Source organism: Oryx dammah, unplaced genomic scaffold, assembly GCF_014754425.2.
Source record: "Oryx dammah isolate SB20612 unplaced genomic scaffold, SCBI_Odam_1.1 HiC_scaffold_10, whole genome shotgun sequence".
Lineage (NCBI taxonomy): Eukaryota > Metazoa > Chordata > Mammalia > Artiodactyla > Bovidae > Oryx > Oryx dammah.
The window spans coordinates 79,306,737-79,315,757 of NW_024070194.1; the positions used below are offsets into that span (position 1 = coordinate 79,306,737).

The window sequence follows — 9,021 nt, forward strand, 5'->3', positions numbered from 1 at the left end:
AATTGGAAAAAGTTCATATATTCAGCAATTTCTCAAGCATAAATCAGGAATACTATCTTGCTTTCTAGTATTATAATGAAGTTATAATGGACTTTCCTATGAAAATGAAAAAATTCACTCGATAGAACTATTGCATATTGAAACCTTTTGCCAGTGTTCTTCCTAGCAGATTTACTGGCATGTATTTCCCTCTACTTTCTGTTTATGCTGCAGTGTGATTTGCCTCTAACTAGCTGTCAGACCAACCTCAGCAAAATTTAAGAAATATACTGCTTCACAATTTGTCAGTCACTATTCTTTGAAACTGTACAGAACATGAATAAAAGAGACCAGCAATTTGGCTTGAGATTCTCCACGGAAAGGGCATTAATTCTGTTCAACTTGCAGGACTCTCTAAGCTGCACTGAGAGATTTCTCTAGAACAGGGATGAGGCAGGAGCACAGGGAAACTCTGGCCTCTGGGGGCAGCTGAGAGGCTTTTGTTTTCTTACATGTCATCAGCAAAGGACAGAAACCACTCACTCAAGCCTGTAGGCATAAAAAATCATCTCCCAAGTTCAAAATCTATAACTAGGGTCATTTGGATATAGAAAATGATGGGGAAACTGGGACAAGATAGGCATTTTGTTGAACCTAGAACCATTCTAGATGGAAAACAACCTTTTCTTCAAGTATAAAATGGACCATTTTGGAAAATGAGGTGAGCGGACAGAAAGTGCAGTCTCAATTTAAGATATGAGAATTAGCCATCTCTGGGTATAACACAATAGTTGCTCAGTTGTTTCTGACTCTTGCCATGGACTGTAGCCAACCAGACTCCTCTGTCCTGGAGAATTCCAGGCAACAATACTGGAGTGGGTGGCCCTTCCCTTCTCCAGGGGATCTTCCCAACCTGGGATCAAACCTGAGTCTCCCACATTGGCAGATTTTTACAGTCTAGGCACCAGGGAAGCCCCTTTTGGTAATAGGAACCAAATAAAATCAGTAACAAAAACCCAACAATAGAATAAAAGATAAAGAAGTTGTTTTAATTTTCCCTTCACAGGGATTATACTTCAGCTTCTTTTACTAACTAAGAGGATCAAATTTATTTTTCAAAACCACAGAAAGCAATTCATAAACCTAGCGCAGCTGTCATTCAGCACCAATCCAGTCTGAGCATTGTTAATTCACTTTGAGTTCCTCCAGAATGGTTGTTAAGCATTTAAAAGGAAGCACTAACACTTAAATAGGATTTTTTCCCATCTCTTTTTGGGGATCCAGATTTGTTCTTCTCATTAGTTAATCACTGCGGAAACTAACCTCTGTGAGTCAGCAGTAAGAAAATCAGTTAGCACCTCCTCTTGTTATCATGCTTTACTTTGATGGAAAGATGCTGAAGTCTGCAGTAAGAATGAGGTTATAGCAACAAAGGGAACAAGGCTTTTCTGGAACTTGTGAATTTAATCCACACGTGACTATGAATTTAATTAACATATATTGTACCGCCAGCTGTAACCTCTGAACTTTAAATCTCATAGCCTTTAAAGCTTCCTTCTCTCCTAGTCCCTCATCCCTGAAACTTTTTTGTCATGTTATTTCACCACCTTCTCCCAATCCTCCAAATTTTATTAGTTTTTGAGCTGGCTACTTAAATCACGTAATTCAGTTCATATGAAAATGTTGCTTTTTAAGTACTTATGATCTCACAGACTCTATAAAAAGCTTCTGTCTCCCCTTTTCTAAGAGGTAGGAAAAGAAAGAAGAATGAGGATATAACAGCTAATCAATTGCTTTAAATGAGACAGAAGTCATGATCTAAAGGGGGTTTAGAAAGAAAAATTTAAAAACAGTCAGTTGGGTTGAAAGAGGAATTATAAAAAGTTTAGGCAGGTTGAATAAACCAGTCTGTGCCAGACAGCAATAAATCTGATTGAGAAGGAGGGGAGACCCCCAAAGCAGTGATGACTCAGATTAGGGCTTTGAGAAAAAAGTCAAGATTTCTTAAGTCTGACCAGAAAGGCCTCAGAAAGATGATGTCAAAGAAATTACTGAGGGGAAAAAGAGAGAAACATTGAGGAGCAGAGGGGCAGTGGATATAATTAATCTTACATTGAGAGAGGCAGTCAGGTCAGTTACTGAAGCAGTATTAGGCAGTAACCTCTGAGACCACCAGGTAAACCGTCTCAGACTCACCCACCTAGACTTTTCACCACTGATTTCATTAATTTCATTAATATGGTAAGGATATTGGAAAGCATTCATTCAATTCTGTCATTCAGTAGGTGAAGAAATTGAGTTCCAAGTGGAACTCCGTTCCACCATTCAATAGAGGTTGAATGATTCATTTAAAGAAAATAAAAAGCAGTTGCTTCGGGTCTAAATCCAGATCTCCTGGCTCCTGATCAGCTAGCATCCTTGCCATCACGCTCTGCCATCAAACTGAAAGGGGAAAGATACTGCAAACAAACAAAAAATCAGGTATATTCTGTGCCCTATTTCTCCAACATGAAAAATGTAGATGCTGCAAGAGGCCACAGAGTGTATAGCTTAGACTCTGAAATCACACAGACTGCATTTAAACCCTGGCTCTGCTCTGTAATGTTAGGCAAGTTATTTAGCCTTTCTTTGCCTCAGTTTCCTCTTCTGTAAAATGGAAACAATAATGGTACCCTGATTACAGGACTGTTATGAGGACTCAATGAGCTAGCACAGGTAAAAGCTTTTAGAATTAGAGGTTCCCTCTTCTCCCCCACAGACCTATTTTGATTAATCACTGCTTTGGGTATCTCTGTTCTCAGATTTATGGCTTACTAAATGTTATCTAATATATATGAACTGACTATGGTTTGCATCATTTATTTAGACATTAGAAAACTGCTTGGAGTTTTAATTGGGCGAAGTGCTTTGAGATCCTTGTGAAGAAAATTATGTACAAACAAGTAGCTGTTATCATTACAGCAATGATAGCAATTCTGAAGAGTTCAAAGTGTAGACAGCATTCTCTGGAAATTTCTCTGAAGCCTCTTTCCTCTTGTAAGATTACTTTTTAAAAAACTTTCTCCACTCACCATGTTCTGCTTCCTCAGTGCTCTGTCCTATCTCCTCCCTTCTACTTAATAACTTGGAAGGCCCTCAGCACTCAGTTTAATAACCATCAGTCTGACCTTCTAAAGCATCAAACGTCACTATCTGCAATTTTGCCCCAGGGAGTCAACTTGGAATTCAACATGTTATCCTAAGGATGTCTCTCCTGCCAGTGTTTTGGTGAAGAACAGATGAGAATAGTCCCTTGACACTTCTGAGTGAGAATTGAAATAGCAACAAGATCTATGTCTGCAACTGCCATTTATTTTTCCACATGAAGCCACAGACTATTTTGGGTTCAGCAGTTCCATCAGAATTTGGAATTGTGAAGCTCTGCTGTGAGAGTAGCAACCACAAGATTAAAAACAAAATGGGTATAGCTCAGACCTCAGGCAAGCCCTGGAGTGAGAGTAATCAGCAAAATTCAGCTTGGATGCTAGGATGGTAGGGAAAGAAATATGATATACTGCCACCTTACCTCAGTTTTTCAAACTTTTATCATAGCATCTTGTATTCCTTCCTTCCTTTCTTTTTTCTCCAGTTTTGGCCACTGGGAACTGGTTCTGTGTGTCATGCTGTCTGAAGCATGAATAGAAAACCTGGTCTCTTTCTCCATCTATCCAGTTAGTGTATCTGACAATGCAGAATACTCAGAGAGTCCACAAGAGTGTTCCACATGTTTATTATTCAAGTGTACCTTCTGGATACCTCTCATCCCCAGATTTCTGACCCGATTCTCAACCTTCTTGGTAGACACTCATCTTGAATAATTTGTTCCAGTCAATAATTAAAATTTGAAACTTACAATTAACTTCTGGGTAGGACTTAGAAGTCCATGTGCATACTGCAGGATGATCTTTCTTAAAATGTATTATTTTTTGAGATATCTGGTTTCCTTTATTTTTTTATTGGAGGAAAACTGCTTTACAGTATTCTGTTGGCTTTTGCTGTACAACAGTGCAAATCAGCCATCATTACAAATATTTCCCCTTCCTCTTGAGCCTCCCTCCTCTCCTCCCATCCCACCACTCTAGGCCCTCTCAGAGCACCAGGCAGGCTCCCTGCATTTCACAGCCACTTCCCGGCTATCCGTTTTACACACGGCAGTGTATATATGTCGAGGCTCCTCTCTCCATTTGTCCCACTCTCTCCCTCTCCTACAAGTCCATTCTCTATATCTGAGTCTCCATTCCCTCCATGCAGGGTGATCTTAACAGATGACTAAATGAGGACTGGTTACTATTTTTAAAATTTATCATCCTTTATGATAACACTTTGCCACTGTCTATTCATGAGAGAATGCAAATTTAATTCCATTCAGTCAACAACAATTCCAAATGCTAAAAAAAGACATGGCTACTTTGTACATCAGCTTCTGCTCAGAAGTCATCTTCAAAGGATAAAGCACTAATTCCTCAGTGTAGCATTCAAGGCCTTTCATAGATGGCTCTAACTCACTGTTCTAGGATACTCCCCTTTACAAGCTTCCCACTCCACCCAAATAGATGGGCATTTTTACGGTTTGCTGAGCATAACTTGAGCTTGTTTAACTTGTGGTTCTACCTATGCTGTAACTTTTACTTGGCAGACTTCCCCCCACCTCATTCCAACCTCCAAAAGCCAGCTCAGGTTCTGTTTCTTCTCTCAAACCATTCTAGTCCAATGAAATATTGCCCTAAGAATTTTCATTCCTTACTTTTGGTCACATTGACTTAGCAAATAATTATATACTCCCTCATGATTTTCCTTCTACTGTTTTATTGTATTTTCTTTCTGGTATTATTTACAAATGTTTGTTGTTTATTGTTTTCATTAAGAATACTAGATGTTAAACTTCTTGAGGTCAAACACCATATAAGCATGAGATTTTATATCTTCATTGGGCTTCACTTATCTATCTGGTGCTCACTGATTGGTCAATATCTTTCAATCAGGTTTGTCTCTGCTGACAAGGGATGACATTGCAGAAATGTATCTAGCACTGAGGCTGAAAACACCAATTTCCTTCCCTTTATAGAGCTGTAAATCAGTTCCATGATGTGAGAAAAAGTTTATTCATAGTGCATCATATAAAAAGCAGATTCATCTATTTTTAATCCTTCATATCTTCTTTCTCAACTTCTCTCTCACTTCTCCTGATCGCCAACACCTACATGATCTGCTGAAGGCTGCCTGCTACAAGAGGAGGTGCTACTGGCAGACACCTCGGTCTTCTGGTCGATGGTCAAGACTTAAGGCTTCAGAAGTGTCTTTATATGATCTAATTCAGGGGCAGTTTGTACTGTGTGTGTGCATGTGTGATCACGCACGTCTAACACAGTGAAAATAAGATAGTGAATTCTTGGGAGATTTTACCAGGGAGAGGTTAATAAGATCACAAATTGTTTCATGTCCTGAATGCCAAGGTGGTAAAGCAGAAAATTCCAGCGAGCAAGCAGGCAGGTGCCATCAGAAGGTCTGTGTTAATGTTTCTTGGCAAGTCTTTACATCCATCTGCTTCTGCCTCTTCTCACTGTATTGCCCTGGATTTTTTAAATTTAAAACTTAAGATAGGAAATATCTTGATTTTTTTTTCCTGAAGCTTATCGAGAATGTAAATGTTAAAATTCATGTTTCAATTACATTTCTGTTTAACTTCTCAGTAAGCCTTTAGCTCCATAATTGTGCACATCAACACTCCCTCCCAGATCTGTGCCCTTTGCCAGCTTCACTGCAGTCCTCTACCTCTGCCCCACCGTCCCAGTCTTCCACTAGCAAACAAACCCAGCAGTAATTACTAATGACCAAGCATGTAATTCCGGAAGTGTTGAGCTTTTTCATTTGTCGCAACTATGCAGAGAGCTGTCTGGACATGCAGCATGGAGTCAAAGCATTTTTAAACACTCCTAGCCATCTTCTCTCCCCTCCTCCCATCACTAAAACACAGTTGTTTATTTCATCTGTAGACTGCAGAGTTATAAAATTCATCTATGCAGTTACATACACTTAAATAACAATTTTACATTTGTATCCAACAACAGTTGAATATATACTTACATGGAACCACATAGTTATCCATAAAAAAACTGTGGAACAGTAGTAAATAAATAGCCAGGAATGAAAAATACTTTATGTGGATAGGGCATTTGAGCACCTCTAGCATATAAATGACTGGACTTAATGACTAACTAGCCCCAATATAAGATCTTATTTTAAGGCTTTTCAAGGGATCATGCTAACGTTTATTTAATGTGTGGTATCTACATTCTTACACATGATGCTGTTACTCTTATTTAACAACTACTCAGTGAGCACAGTTTTGTTCCTGGTCATTTTATATTGATTTTTGTCTATACCAAATGGATGGAAATATCCCTGTAACAATTTTTGTTCACTCAGAGGCTCAAAATGTCAGAATGGAAAACAGTTAAAGTACTTATCACTGCCTCAGCAAAATCCCGCAGTGCTGTAAAGGAAATCACATTAGATCTTTAGGTCAGAGTCCAGTTTCAGTCTAACACTATGGTCCTTCCATCTGCATCACACTGAAGGACACGGTTGGATTCTCCTGAGGAAAACCAGTCTTAATGTTGTCAAAATCAGAAAATTATCCTGAGATAACCAATGTCCATAGGAAACACTTTCTCTCATTCTGAAACCACGGCCAAAGAGGTTAAATCTATACCCTGCAAGACCCATAATATTTCTTAGAGATGTACTTTTATGGGTATGTGCTTCTGTTCATGCCTAATTACAAAGATAAAGGAGAGGAAGAGGGATTCATTATTGAAGATGATTTTACTTAGTTCAATTACCCCTATATTTTTTTATCAGGTAGATACATGTCAAAAGATATAACACTCCTATAAAGAGATCGTGTTGCCATCTTCATATATACCCTCTCCATGACCACCTAGGATCTGTAGACAGATCTATTTTGTGTCAATAAATAAAACCCCTGATTTCCTACTGGAAGATAAGTACAGATCTTTAAAAAGGTGTTTGTTTTCTACCTTAAAAAGGCGGGGGTAAGGAGAGGGAGAGAGTAACAGAAAATTTCCATAAGTAGACTTTTTTCTGAAGCTATACAGGAGCTAAGCATGGGAACTGGTAATTGCCTGCAGAGGGATCCGGTAGGAAGGATTTATTTAGATCGGTGTCTCAGAGAAGCAGTTTGGCCTGAAACCTCTAGCCCTGGCCAGGCGTCTCTGCCGCAGGTAGATGCGGCGCTGTGGCCGGACCGCTATCCGCTGTGCTGAAAGGTCGCGGGCGCCAACGCAGTCCCTTGGTGTTGCTGTCCAGGGTGCTGAGCGCGGGCCGCCGCAGTCCCGGAGGCGAGCCCGAGCCCCCGCCCCCGCCAGTCTTCCGCAGAGCCCTCCCACCCAGCACTACCCGCCCGCCTTCCGCCAGCCTGCTGTTGACGTGGAGCAGGCGGCATAAATCAAGTCTGTGGGGCATGGAGGCTGCTGTGGCGGCTGCAGCTCAGCTTGCCCGGGGCGGGAACTCCCCTTTCTTTCGCCTCCCAGCGCCCACACCCTGCCTTCTACCTAATTCTTCCCTGGATAACAGCGCCCTAACGACAGCAGTCATGATAATAAGGTCAGAACGACAGAGTTGGTTTGTTTTCATCTACAGAAGTTGGGGGGGGGGGCGGAGAGCAGCCTAAACATCTCTGAAAACTGCATCGCAAAATGGAAGAGACAGAGGGTCCCACTACTGTTTCAAAAGAGTAAGTTATTCCGTACGTATTCTTGCGCTTCCACCCCATCGCTCCATCTGCACTATCCCCATTCACCCCTTCCCCAAGCAGCTCACCTCGAAAATACTTTATAAAGCCCTACGCGGGAGTCTAGCCGGACGCACACAGACGGAATACCGCACCCTGGGTGCACAAATTCTTGTATTTGCTCAAGCTCACTTGGTCTGCCCAGCTGTGGTCCCTTCTGGGTATGCAGCCAGCCAGTGCCAGAACCACGACCTGGGGAGGGGTCTCCTTACCTTGGCTTCTTCAGAGGGTGATGTTCGCCTGGCCCCTGCAGGTTCCAAGTGTGGAGGAGCCGCGGAGCAGGGAGGGAAGGAAAGACAGCGCCTGACCTCCCCGAGGTTTTGTCTTCAATGCAACGTGAGCTCTGCCCTCATCAAAGATGGCCGTCCCTTTTGACGTCAGCAGCTTTTAATAGCCATCTCCTGGAGGGGCGGGGAGGAAGTGTTGAGGGGAGGGCGGGGGGAGGACGCGGGCGGGGGTGGGAGGGGAGGAGCCGCGAGGTACTGAGCGCTTGACTCAGCTCCCAGCTCGCTTTACTGCAAAGCTTTGTATTTTAGTCTTTTATAAACACCCGAACGGGACTATTCTTATGATTCCACTTTAACACCCAGGCACGGGCAAATTCATTTATCTCTCGACTGGTCTTCTGATATTGTTTTGTTTGTATAGGTGTGTGTCTGTATGTATATGTGTTATATACATGGACTATATGCGATTATATATATACAAAAAATTTCCCCTGCTGAGTTGAGTCTTTGGTTGAGTCATGAAACGGAAGGGGAAGGCAGAGGAGGAGTAAGGGGTGGGGGATTTCAGCTGCAATTTGCTTTTTTAAAAAAGCTGGTCCGAAGGGGCATCCCTGTCAACCCCCACCAGCTCCATATATGGTCAGGCTACGTGGGTTGCTATTTTTATGAGTGATTTCTTCATTTTATCAAGGTAGCATCGAGGGCTCGGAGTTCGCATTAATATGGTCAGTTGCGGAGAGAGACTAGTACACGTTGTTTTAAAGTACGTCAGAGCAATCATCGCAGAGATTTCAAAGGAGTTGGGGGAAAGGGTAGGGAATGGTAGGTAGTTAACCCAACCAGCGTGGGTTTGCTGAGTTCAAGGCTTGGAGTTGAGAGCTGTTTGAGGAGGGCAAAATAGATGACGCTGTTTGGGATTGAATTTGCAATCGGAGCCTAGGGTTTTATGTTGAACTTCTTAGG

General features: G+C 41.8%; 1 protein-coding gene across 2 annotated transcripts in view; it reads right to left on the minus strand.

Annotated features, from left to right (window-relative positions):
• The window catches only part of SNAP25 (synaptosome associated protein 25), an 87,328-nt gene extending 79,124 nt beyond the window's left edge, over window positions 1-8,204 (minus strand). Inside the window, exon 1 of one of the 2 annotated variants that reach the window (XM_040248305.1) lies at window positions 8,044-8,204. The gene's annotated coding sequence lies outside the window, so the exon portion shown is untranslated. The remainder of the gene's footprint in view (window positions 1-8,043) is intronic. The other variant, XM_040248306.1, reaches the window with a different exon arrangement.
• Between the last annotated feature and the right edge of the window lie 817 nt (window positions 8,205-9,021).